A 12942-nucleotide genomic window follows, 5' to 3' on the forward strand; every position below is an offset into this window, starting at 1 on the left:
CGAAAACTTGGTTTCCTCCAAAATATTGGGGTAGCAACTGCCAACCCTTGCCAGCCCCGAATTACGCCTATGACTGTAGTAAATCTCTTAGTTTTTGACTCCTTAAGATAGAATAAATTATTATAAACAAATCTCCCTGTCCTTTAATACGGAACAACGCAATGTAGTTTATTTTAGTTTTTTATTTGGCCTTCGGTCTTAACGACCATTTGCCCAGCTACAATTTTGTATGTCTCTGGTTATGAAACATTAATTGACTTGATGAATTGAACTTATACAATTAGGACGAACACAAACACCCAGCCTCCGAACTGGGAAAAAAAATAACCAGACGACGTTAAAATCCCATGCAGTATATTGAAAATGTCAACGTACTAACGGCAACGTAGCATCAGCTGTAAATGTCCGACATCACCTGTCACTCAGAGTATGTTAACTGTATAAAAGTCCTGAATCGATTGTCTCACTTGCAATACAACATTTTACTATGTAGGTGAAAATAAAATATTCATATTCGTTTTTTATTTAATATAAATATATCGAGTGGATAATTGTTATACTAAATAAGTAATGTTATTGACTGTTTAGTATCGGGTTGCGGAAACTAGCAATTGCGAATCGTGACCTTTTTCGACCTCACGGCTCTCGCACTTTACAATTCGCACCTCCTGAGGAAACAACGTCTGTAACAGATACGAATCGTAATATCAAGGTAAGCTGTTTGTTCATGAAACGGAATACACCGACATCATTCGCCTGTTTCGAAGCGTAATATTCCAGTTATGCATTTAGTTTGTTGCAAATTGGAAATGTTCTTCACATTTTGTAAATTGTAGGCTATATTGTAACTCCATGTTAATAAAAGCATGAAAATTGAAAAACGTTTAATTCGTTGTATGAAAACCTGTACGAAACGCCTTTATAAGATTATCTATTAACATACGTTGAAAGGTAGAACCTATCTTAAGTGAGACTTTCCGCTAGTCGCCGGAACAATTGAACGACATTAAATGCTCTTAAATACATTGTCAGTGCACATTGTTCCTACCTTACCTTTCTTACAAAGACAGAAAATCTCCCTGTTAACGTCTTAAAATATCGCATGTTTATGTGCACAATATATTTAACTGTAATTTATTTCCAATACCGTTCAGGGCCCCCTGCCTGTAATGTAAAGATATAATAGGCCTACTCTTTTGGGGAAGAACGACCAGTAGATTGTATTTACAATAATTTTGACTTATTGTCAGAGTTTTCGTACGTATAGTGAATAATGTCGACGAAAAAATCGGCTCCAAGCAAAACGAAGCGTCACTCACGACGCCGCTCAGGTGTCAAAACGAGTACAACTTTTGAGCAGGTATATCATCACTGCAATTAAAAACTTGTTTCATAATCGTATACTACTCAGCTAGAATTGCTTCATGTTTAAAATTTCTTCCAGGCACTATGCCTAGGAAACCTGTTACAATTGCATTTGCTGATTAGTAATATCTGTACTGTATTACTTGATTTATAAAAATCTCGCAATATCACTTTTGAACAGTTTTGCTATGCATGTAAGATATTTCAAAGAATTTAGACCCATATGTTGACTGAACTGTATCTTAGCGAGGCTTAACATTCTCAGGCAAGGAAATATATTCTGCAAATTTAGGTCTTTTAGATTTCTATATTTTCCTTCATTTCCAGTTTCCAGGTTATGAATTAAGGACCTCCAGTGTTGATCTCCACCACTCCCTCTCTCTAATTCTTCTACTTTTACTTCTCTCTTAGGTATACTCTCCTACACCGTATCAATCCACCTCTTTCTTGGCCTTCCCCATTGTCTTCATCCTATTATTTTCTCTGTAAATACTCGCTTTGGAATGCCATAATGTGTCTCTTTGTACCAGTACCATTTCAGTTTACTGGTTTCTATCTTGTCTTGCAGTTTTGGGAATCTCGTTCTCTCTCATTTCTACATTTCTGACCATATCTCTCTGTGTCTTCCCAACTATTCCTCTCAGGAAATTCATCTTTGCTGCTTGAATTCTGCTTTCATAAATTTTTGTCGTCATCGAAGTACCTGTTGCCTGTGTAAAAATTTGTGTGTAATGTGCGAAGTACAGAATTTTCTTGCATTTCTCTCGAACTTCCTGGTTCCACATTATACCTCTCGTAAGTTATGAATTTCATTATGGTCCGTATTGACAATTGATAGTTCTCTCACGCATAGGTAAAACCTGTTGGCTTGCTAGATTTTCTGTCCAATTTCTTACTTTTCCAGCTGCGAGTATACTTCCTGAATATTTGAAGCTTTTCACAACCTCTAAAGGTTTACATCAATATTCCATCTTCCGTCTCTCTTGCCTCTTGTCATCATTACTGTCTTATACTTCACCACACTTGTTTTCATTCCATATTCCTCTCTCACCTGATTTTATACAATAACTTGTTCTTGTAGGTACTTTTCATCTTCTTCCTATATTACTATGTCATCTGCAAAGAATAAGATCTTTATCTCTTTGCTTGTCATTGTTTTACATTCTTGTGTATCTCATCCATGGCTGTGATGAAGAGTTGAGGGGATAAAACACTTCCTTGTCAAAGTCCTGTTCCTACATTGAACAATTTTGTTCATCCTGTTTTGGTCTTTACCCTAGGCTTTTCATATTGCCGGGCTGAGTGGCTCACAGTGAGGCTCTGGCCTTCTGACCTGACCTTGGCATGTTCGATCCTAGCTCAGTCCGGTGGTATCTGAATGTGCTCAAATACAACAGCCTCGTGTTGGTAGATTTATTAGCACGTAAAAGACCTCCTGCAGGGCTAAATTCCGGCACCTTGGCATCTCCAAAAACTTAAAAGTAGTTAGTGGAACGTAAAGCAAGTAACATTATTATTATTATTATTATTATTATTATTATTATTATTATTATTATTTATTCACACTTTTCATACATGGCATTAGTCATTTATACTTCTGCTGTGCTATTTTTAATTTTTTTTTTTTTTAATCGGTGCATCCCAGACTACACTGTCATATACCTTCTCAATATTTATAAACATCATTACAAAATCTTTCGTGATCTCCCATCTTTTCTCCATATTGTTCTTCCTCCATTTTCTTATCAACCTGTCTTCCCTCTAATGAAAAGGAATATCCTCTCAAAAATATTTGCTACCTATGAAATGAGGGTGATACCCATATAAGTAGTTATTATATTCCTTCCTATCACACTTCTTGAATACTGGAATTATCAGACCCTTTTCCTTCTGGTACTTCTTTTGACATTAATATGTCTTATGACTGGGGGTCATCCAAAAATTTGTGTAATGTTACAGAACAAAATATGTGACGGAAGTGTAACCGTAGCAACCATGCAGGCAGTGATCTAAGGTATAGATGGATGGTCAGCCAGTGTTACCTAGCAACCATGCAACATATGTCTTATGGCTGGTTGCCATCTGAAATTAGCAACCATTGATGGCCATGACTGGGAGACACATATATGATCATTTGATTTTTGCTAAGGGAAAAGTGGTTTCCTTTTTTCTTCTACATCACTCAAAATAATCTATATATCTGATTGTCGCCCTGTTGGTACTGCTGCCATTGTCATCTCTGTAGTCACCTCATCTATGCCTGATGCTTTGCCACTCGTAATCTTCATTATAGCTCCTATTTCCAACATTCGTATATCTTCATGTTCGATTTATTCTACCATGTGATACAGATGTTGATTCCCATAGGGAATCTGAAATATTTGTTCCGAATGAGTAAATTTACAATACCAATATAAATGGTCCGTTATTGGACATTATAAATTTTCTAGCTAACTCATTCCTGGTTTACAGCGTTTCACCCCCATGTGCTAGGCTGGGCTGATCAGTTGGTACCTAGCACACCTACCAAGACGTATGGCTAGTGCATACCGTGGAGGCCACTGTGTAGGCTAATTGTAGCCACCGGCAGTGCCAATACACTATGAGAGTCTTTGTCTCATTATCAAAAATTGATGCCTGCTTGGCCATCAGATGATACAGATGTTGATTCGCATAGAGAATCTGAAATATTTGCTCCGAATGAGTAAATTTACAATACCAATATAAATGGTCTGTTATTGGACACTGGACAGCTAGAAAATTTATAATGTCCAATAACGGACCATTTATATTGGTATTGTAAATTTACTCATTCGGAACAAATATTTCAGATTCCCTATGGGAATCAACATCTGTATCATCTGATGGCCAAGCAGGCATCAATTTTTGATGAGACAGTCTCTCATAGTGTATTGGCACTGCCGGTGTCTACAATTAGCCTACGCAGTGGTCTCCATGGTATGCACTAGCCATGCGTCTTGGTAGGTGTGCTAGGTACGAACTGATGAGCCCAGCCTAGCACACGGGGGCAAAAGGCTGTAAACCAGGAATAAGTTAGCTAGAAAATTTATAATGTCCAATAACGGACCATTTATATTGGTATTATTCTACCATTTCTTAATGTTCCTCCTCTACCATGAGTTCTTTGTCATTAAGTAATTTAGCAAATTCTCATTGCTGGTGGATACCCTCTCTTTGTGTCAAAATTTGACCTGTATCTCCCTTTACAAGTTTTTATTTTTTCACCTTTTTTTTTAACTTCTAACCAATCTATAAAACACTTTATTTTTGTCATCCTCTCTCAGGTATTCTGCAAAGTTTTCCCAGGACTTCTATTTTTCTCATTGTGCTGTCTTCTGGCATGCTTTCTTTGCTTCATGATACTTTTTTTTACTCTAGCTGTATTTCTGCCTTTTATCCAGCTCCTCCAAGCATTTTATTTTTCTTTCACTGCCTCCTTTAATTTGTTGTTCCACCAGTGTGTGTCCTTTTCCTTCCCTTCCTCTGACACTACCACATCTTCTGCATGTTTCACCATTCCTTGTTTGATTTGGCCCATTCCTCAACAACACTGCCAACCTCTCCTTTAAGGAATTAGGTTTTATTTTTGTTTTTTACTTCGTAGAACTTCTTCTGCTTCCTCTCTTTGAATTCCCATCTCTTTTAATTTTCATTCTCTGGTTTCTCATAACTTCACTATCTTACCAAGTCTTAATTTAGCTACTACAATTTTATGGTCTCCTTCAAAATCTTCTTTCGTCATAGCTGTGATATCTTCAAACTGTCTGTGTTTCTCTTGACTAAAATCAAATCATTGTTTTTGTTTTCCTTTGTTACCTTCCATATCTAGTTATTGTTTGGCTATTCTTCTTTCTGAATCCTGTATTCCCTACTATAAATCCATTCCTCTCACAGACATCTAGTAGTAGCTCTTCTGCATAACTGAAAGGATCAATTGTCTCTTCTTTATCTTGTCTGTCTGTTAACTGTGTTCATTTCTCTCTCAAATTGTGATAAGGTAACATAATACCTTGTTGTACACTTCCATCTCCTTTGGAATATATCCTGTACAAAATATTTTATGCTATACCTACAAGTAATATATCCACATATTTACATGTCTTTTCTAATTTATATGAAGGTGCACCAATTTTTCTTTAAATTCCCGTAAGCAGCCATCATTAATTTTGAGGTTTGCTAACAATTTTTTTTTCAGTTTTTGCAATAAAAAATATCACTTGGGACAGTTTCCTACAGTTGTTGTGTGTGAACATTTCAGTTCAGTTTTGAGTCTGAATGTATTCCTAACAGTTTCACTGACGTATTGCTGTCTGTCCAAGTTGTATTGCTTAGATGAAAGGAAATTTGTTCAGTTTTGTTGCTGTTTAAGACTAATGTATTCCCCTTTAACCATGCCAACACCACCTGAAACCTCTATTTTCATTAGCTACACTGTTTGTTTTTTCTTTATTTTATTTTACTGGCGGTGATGAGAGTAATGTCATCTGCATAGAGTACAGACTTGTCGTCTGATTAGCTTGACCAGGAAAGTCATTAATATATACAAGAAAAAGGAATGGCCCTGTTATTGACCTTTAGACTTGTTTTGCTGTTATGTGGAGGAACTAAATTGAACTGTCAACAACTACCTATTAGCTTCTATTTGTGAGGAAAGAATTAATGATAGTCGAAGATATTTAACTTCATAGTGTTAACATTCAGAAGTTAGTACTTTCTGTGATACTGTATCAACAGATTTGCTAAGATTAATAAGTATGGCACAAGTAATTGAGTAGAATTCAAAATTATTTATTCAGTAATAACAGATTCTACAGTTTTAGTGGTTGATTTTCCTGCCCTGAAACCATTTCTGTGATTTAGTTAACAATTAATGGTTAGCATGCCTGGTTTTGTGAATGCTATGGACGTTGTCATTTTTGTTATTGATAATTATGGATCAGCTGAAAAATATTTGCCCTGGCTCATGAACATATTTCAAAACTATAATTTAATTTGATCCCTTTACTGATGACATTCAGACTACAATTGCTAAATACACAGGACTGATGGTCCCAGATTTCCTAAGGAAGATCTTTTAAGCTAGTAAAATGAACCAAACAAGCAAGTTTTTTATGGTATTATTCATTCAGTGTATCAGGCTCGTGGCTGGTTTGCTCCTTTGATAACAGCTCTCAAGTTCTCATGGCAGTGGGCCTTCTCTTTTGATTGCTCAAAAGTGTGAACTCGCACTTCTTTCTTCAGTTGGTCACTGAAAGTGTGGTGTGACCTTTCTCATTGTTCCTTGCCTTCCAGGCTTCCTTCAGTTATGTCTTGTAGCAAACCTCCGTGTCGCAGTATTTCCCTAGTTCAGGCGAGTTGACTTTCAAGAAGTTGCCCAAGTAGTATTCTTCCTTCACCAACTCTATTTGAATACCTCAGCATTTATGACTTGATCTGTCAAAGGAATCAGGAGTCTCATAAACACCCCCATTTAAATGCTTAAATATGACTACTCAAGCTGGCATTCAGCGTCCACGTTTCTCCACAGTATGACCCCACTGCCCAAACAAATATATTAACAAATCACTTGCTGAGCTGTAGGCTCAAAGTACTGTTGGCCAGCATTTTATGGTATTTGTAGAACACTGCTTTTGCCATTCCAAGCCATGCCTTGACATCTTGGTTATAATAGCCATCCTCAGATATTGTTCTTCCTAAGTATTTAAAGGAAGATACCTGTTCGAGTGCCACACCATGAATGAAAATGTTGTCATCTTTCCTTGATTTACTTACCGACATAACTTTAGTCTTTGTTATTGATTTTCATCCCATATTTTTCAGACACTTACACACGTGTAGTATCCTTTTGAGGGTACTAGGTCTGCTTGCTAGTATTGCTTGATCATCTGCAAATTTCAGTGTGCGCACAAATTGACCTGCAACCTTTTGTCCCTCCTAAGGTGTGTTTTTAGGATTATGACTCCAAAAACATTGAAGAGACTTGGTGACAGTAAGTATCTTTGAACTCCCTTTCATATTCTTGCTTCTTCATATTCCGGCCTCTCGCCGCTAGGTTTTATGGTTCAAATCCTGGTCACTTCATGTGAGATTTTTACTGGACAAAACTGAGGCAGGAAAGGTTTTTCTCTGGGAACTCCGGTTTTCCCTGTCACCCTTCACTCAGCAACACTCTCCAATATCATTTCATTTCATCCGCTAGTCATTAATCATTGCCCCAGAGGAGTGTCACAGGCTTCGACAGCCGGCACAATTCCTATCCTCGTTTGTAGATCAAGGCTTCATTCATTCCATTCCTGATCTGGTCGAATGACTGGAAACAGGCCATGTTTTTCTTATGCGCAATTTCTTTTCTTGGTCAACCAATCTTCTACAGTAATGGAAACAATTTATCCCACACAACTCGGTCAAACCACTCTCTTTCTCTTAAAAAAGAAAAAAAAAAAACAACTGCAATCATACAAAGTTCAGTTGAGGTTAGCCATTCTGCTTACTTACTTACTTACTTATCCGGCGCTACAGCCCAGTGTGAGCCTTGGCCTCTTCTACGATATTCCGCCATCTACTTCGATCCTGAGCGGCTGGTCTCCATGGGCGGATGTTCATTGCCCTCAAGTCAGCTTCAACTTCATCACTCCATCTATTACGGGGCCTTCCTTGTCGCCGTCTTTTGTCTACTCGGGATTTAACTACTTTTCTTGGCATTCGATCTTCCTCCATTCTTTCCACATGGCCAAGCCATCGCAGTCTCTGTGCCTTAATAAATCTAACTATATCCTCCTGGTCTAGTATGTTTTGTATTTCAGCATTCGTCCTTATCCTCCAACCATTCTGGTCTTGAATTGGGCCATATATTCGTCTAATAATCTTTCTTTCAAATATCTTTAACTTATTTGCGTCATCAGATAAAAGGTTCCAGGCTTCTGAGCCATATGTCACTACAGGTCTAATAAGGGTCTTATATATTTTGAATTTTGTAGGTTTAGACAATAGACGAGATTTAAATAATGTAAGATTAGCATAATAGGCCCTGTTTCCAGCTATTATTCTACGATGTATCTCCTCACTTATTCTATTATTATTTGTCAACATGGTTCCCAAATACTCAAAACTTCGTACATTCTCAAAATTATGTCCGTTTATTGTCAGATTATCTTGACTTCTTCTGCCCTCTATAACAGTCACATGCATATACTTAGATTTACTGTCATTCACCTCTAATCCCATCCGTTTTCCTGTTTCCTCCATTTCAAGAAACATTTCCTTCAAATATCTATCATTCCTGGCCATTAACACTACATCATCTGCATATGCACAAATTTGTTTAGATTTATATACAATATTTCCTGTATCCATTATTTTTTCAAGGACTTGGTTAATTGCCAGATTAAACAAAGTAGCTGAGAGTGCATCACCTTGTCTGACTCCTGTATTAAGAGCAAACTCATTTCCAATTCTTCCATCCACCATCACCTTTGCCCTTACTTCTCCTAAAGTGATTCTGAACATCCTAATCAGTTTCTGTGGTATTCCTATTGTCTCCATGTATTCATATAGCTTATCCTTGTATATACTGTCAAATGCTTGTCTAAAATCTACAAACAACATATGTAGATCTATATTATGCTCATAGCATTTTTCCATCGTTTGACGTACCACGAATATTTGATCTACTGTGCTCCTATTTCGCCTGAAGCCACACTGTACTTCATCCAATCTTTCTTCAGCATATGGAGTCAGATATTGTAATAGGATATTTGAAAATACTTTATAGATGATATTCAGTAGTGTGATTCCCCTATTATTAGTGCATTCATATTTATTTCCCTTCTTATATATTGGGAAAATTATTCCTGTATTCCACTCATCAGGTATCCGTTCTTCCTCCCAAATCTTAATAATCAGTTCATGTATCTCTCCTAGCATTTCTTTGCTACTATTTTTAATCAGTTCACTTGTTATTCCGTCTTCTCCTGCTGCTTTATGGTTATTTAATTTTGCAATAGCATTTTCTACATCTTTCAATGTGGGGGCATTTATCCATTGTTCTGGTCCATTCTGCTTCATATGCCGTTCACTTTCTTCCACATCTTCTCTTTCCTTGTTAAGGAGCTCTCGGAAATATTCGGTCCATCTTTCACTTATTTCCTCTTCATTCTGTAATAGCTTACCTTCTTTATTCTTACAGCCATTCAATCTTGGCTTATACCCTTTCCTGAAATAATTAATTTCATTATAGAATTCCTTTGTCCTCTTCTGTAACCTTTGTGTCTCTATACTCTCTAGTTTCTTCTTAATCATCTCTCTTTTTTTCTTCTTACAGATGTTATTAGCTTCACGTCTGCATTTCTCATAATTTTCCCTATTTGACCTTGTATCTCTCTGTAACATTTTTGCTCTTGCTGCATTCTTCTTTCCAATTGCTTCCTCACACTCCATATCGAACCAAATATTTCTTTTATTTTTGGCTATACCCAGTGTTTCTTGTGCCGCTTTTTGTATGCACTTTTGAACTTTTGCCCACCTTTCCTCTATTCCAGAAACTTGTCCAATCGTCTGTAAAGTATTATTCATTTTTGACTGGAATTCTTGTTTTCCTTCTGGTTGTTGTAGTTTTTCCAAATTCCATTTCTTTCTTTCCGTAGGTTGTCTCCTCTGTCCTATTGCCAATTTTTGCCTCACTATTGCTTTTACTAAATAATGATCAGAATCACAGTTTGGCCCTCTGCATGTCCTTACGTCAATAATCGATGCTGCATGCCTCGTTGTTACTAGTACATGATCTATTTGATTTACCACATTGCTTCCTGGCATCTTCCACGTCCCTTTATGTATTTTCTTATGATCAAAGCAGGTGCTTTTAATTATAAGACCACTCGTAGTTGCAAACTGTCCCAAGTAAAAACCATTCTCATTTGATTCTTCATGTAGTGTATATTTCCCAGCTATTGGTCTCATACACTCTTCCTTTCCCACTTTGGCATTAAAATCTCCTAAAATAATAGTCATGTCATATCTTGGTCCCTCTTCAACGGTTTGTACTAACTCGTCATAAAATTGTTCCTTGCTTTCCTCATCCGCATCTTCAATTGGTGCATGTGCTGATATAACAGTTATGTTCCTAAACTTCCCCTTAATCCGAAGCTTACATATTCTATCTGAGATCGGTTCAAATCCTATTACACTCTTCTTCAATTTCCCATGTACTATAAATCCCGTACAGAACTGTCCTGTTCTTTCTTCCGGCCCACTGTAATAGAGGTTATAATCTTTCTTTTCAATACATCCTTGCCCTTTCCATCTTATTTCCTGAATCGCTACCAAGTCGTATCCAAATCTTTTTGTTTCATTTACAATTTCTTGCATTTTTCCCGGTTTCAACATTGTTCTTACATTCCATGTCGCCATGTTTATATCCGCTTTCCTTACTCGTGTCCTTTTCCTAAGCTTTTGTCGTCTTCGATTTCCATCCGGTTTTCTCGTAGAAGTCTTCTGAACAATGCTTTTTTTACAAGGTGAGGCCGTTAACCCCACGCTCAACCCTATCCACTGGCTGGGGACATTGATTTTGGAGCATCCTACTCCTAGACAGGTTGTCTTCACCACGACTAAGGAGTCCCGTCTACCCCGTCTTACGTCCTCAACTAATTAACCCCAGTGAGGATGGGTTGCCTCATCCGCCTTTTCCACCATTCCGAAGGTCTCCTTCTCTGCTGGATCCATCGTTAAGGTCTTCACCCGTAACCCTGGGCAAGGGTTCCACGTTATACCCCGTGGGGCTGGGTCCCCACCTGAACTTAGCCATCCTTTTACACCGGCCTACTGGAGTAGAGGATGCCCACCCCCGCAACGTGGATGCGCCAGGCAGGAGTTACTCAAGTGGGGAATAGGGAAGGTGGCCCTATCTCCCTTGAGTCGGGTTAATGGTTGTGTATGGTACCACAACCAAAGGCTTAGCCATTCTGCTAGGATCTGGAAACAGACTGCACATCTAGAATCCAAACTGGGAATCGTTAAATAATGATCTAATGATATTTGTAACCAGATTTTCAGAATCTCAGACAGTATTTTAGATGCTTATACGATGAGGTTTGTTTAACAGGCCATCTTCTGGTAGTGTATATCTGTTTTACTAGTTGACACAGTGTAGTATGTAAGGAGTCTGTTCCTCTTTTCCATAACTATGTTGGAATGTCATCAATCCCTGGAGATTTCCTCCCATGAATTTGTTGCAGTGCCTTATCAAATTCTTCCTAGAGACGATCATTCACATGATCTGCTATTATTGAATCGGTATTGCTTGAGTTATCACTAAGGCTTGGGAAGTTCGTGCCCTAAAACTCCCGGAAATATGCATGTACATGCTCATGAAAACCTGATAATTATGTCCATAAATATGCACCATTAAATTGAAAAAATTATCCTTGGCAGTAGAAAAGACAAGTTAGTATTAAATTCATAAACTTAACAATATTCCCTTGAGGTGAAGCAGAAATGATCCCGTTGCCAATGTTGACTAATGAATTGCAGTTCACAACCATCACTTTGCGCAAATTTTCAGTTGAAAAACTTTGTCGCAAAACACTTTTGTGATGTGAAAATAATCTCTCCACGTCAGAGGAGGTAATTGGGGGTATATTTGAACAATGTTAACTGCTCCACAGAGAGGCAAGTCTCTTGGTGTGACAGATGGTTTGGAGAATGTCTCTAATATTGCAGATCTTTTTATAATCAGGATTTTTTTTTTAAATTACATAATTCACTTCGTCTTTCACTTTTTGTCCTGTACTACCAGGAACAGAACTTATATTGCACAGACCAAGCTCGATAGCTGCAGTCGCTTAAGTGCAGCCAGTATCCAGTAATCGGGAGATCGTGGATTCAAATCCCATTGTCAGCAGCCCTGAAGATGGTTTTCCGTGGTTTCCCATTTTCACACCTTAATTATGGCCACGGACGCTTGCACAGAAGTGATTCATTTAAGGAAGATCCTACAGCTTCCAGTGACGTTATGGCTCTTGGTAAGAAAGAAAAATGGGCAGATATGAAAACAAGATTACCGAGCGAGTTGGCATGCAGTTAGGGGTGCGTAGCTGTGAGCTTGCATTCGGGAGATAGTGGGTTCGAACCCCACTATCAGCAGTCGTGCAGATGGTTTTCCGTGGTTTCCCATTTTCATACCAGGCAAATGCTGGGGCTGTACCTTAAGGTCATGGCCACTTCCATCCCACTCCTAGCCCTTTCCTATCCCATCGTCGTCATAAGAACTATCTATGTTGGTGGGACGTAAAGCAACTTGTAAAAAAAAAAAAATCTCTTCCAACTCTATGCCTGACAGAATATTTTATGAATGGAATTAACAATCTCTTTGACTAATTCTATGTGCTAAGCATAATACAATGCTGCTTCCAGCCACGTTACTTAATGAGTTAACACTGGCGCAGGAGGAAGTGGGATATTAGGTGCTGTTGATCTAAACTGTACTCTCGAAGGAGATTTAAGAAAATTTTTCTTTGTACAGGTCACAAATCGATTTACCAATGGGAAAGAATTGCGTAT

The 12942-nt window shown here is 37.9% G+C and overlaps 1 protein-coding gene and 1 non-coding gene across 3 annotated transcripts in view; one reads left to right on the forward strand and one right to left on the reverse strand.

The window, feature by feature from the left end:
* LOC136885882 (uncharacterized) overlaps nt 1–12942 on the reverse strand; it is a 140112-nt gene that overhangs the window by 114657 nt on the left and 12513 nt on the right. The window lies entirely within an intron of this gene.
* LOC136885854 (pyruvate kinase) overlaps nt 1–12942 on the forward strand; it is a 224826-nt gene that overhangs the window by 97800 nt on the left and 114084 nt on the right. The window contains exon 1 of one of the 2 annotated variants that reach the window (XM_067158551.2): nt 592–712. The exons of the other annotated variant lie outside the window; for it this stretch is intronic. The gene's annotated coding sequence lies outside the window, so the exon portion shown is untranslated. Of the gene's footprint in view, nt 1–591; nt 713–12942 lie in introns of those variants that run through there. 2 annotated transcript variants of the gene reach the window in all.

The sequence above is a fragment of the Anabrus simplex genome, chromosome 1, assembly GCF_040414725.1.
Source record: "Anabrus simplex isolate iqAnaSimp1 chromosome 1, ASM4041472v1, whole genome shotgun sequence".
NCBI classification, from domain to species: Eukaryota; Metazoa; Arthropoda; class Insecta; order Orthoptera; family Tettigoniidae; genus Anabrus; species Anabrus simplex.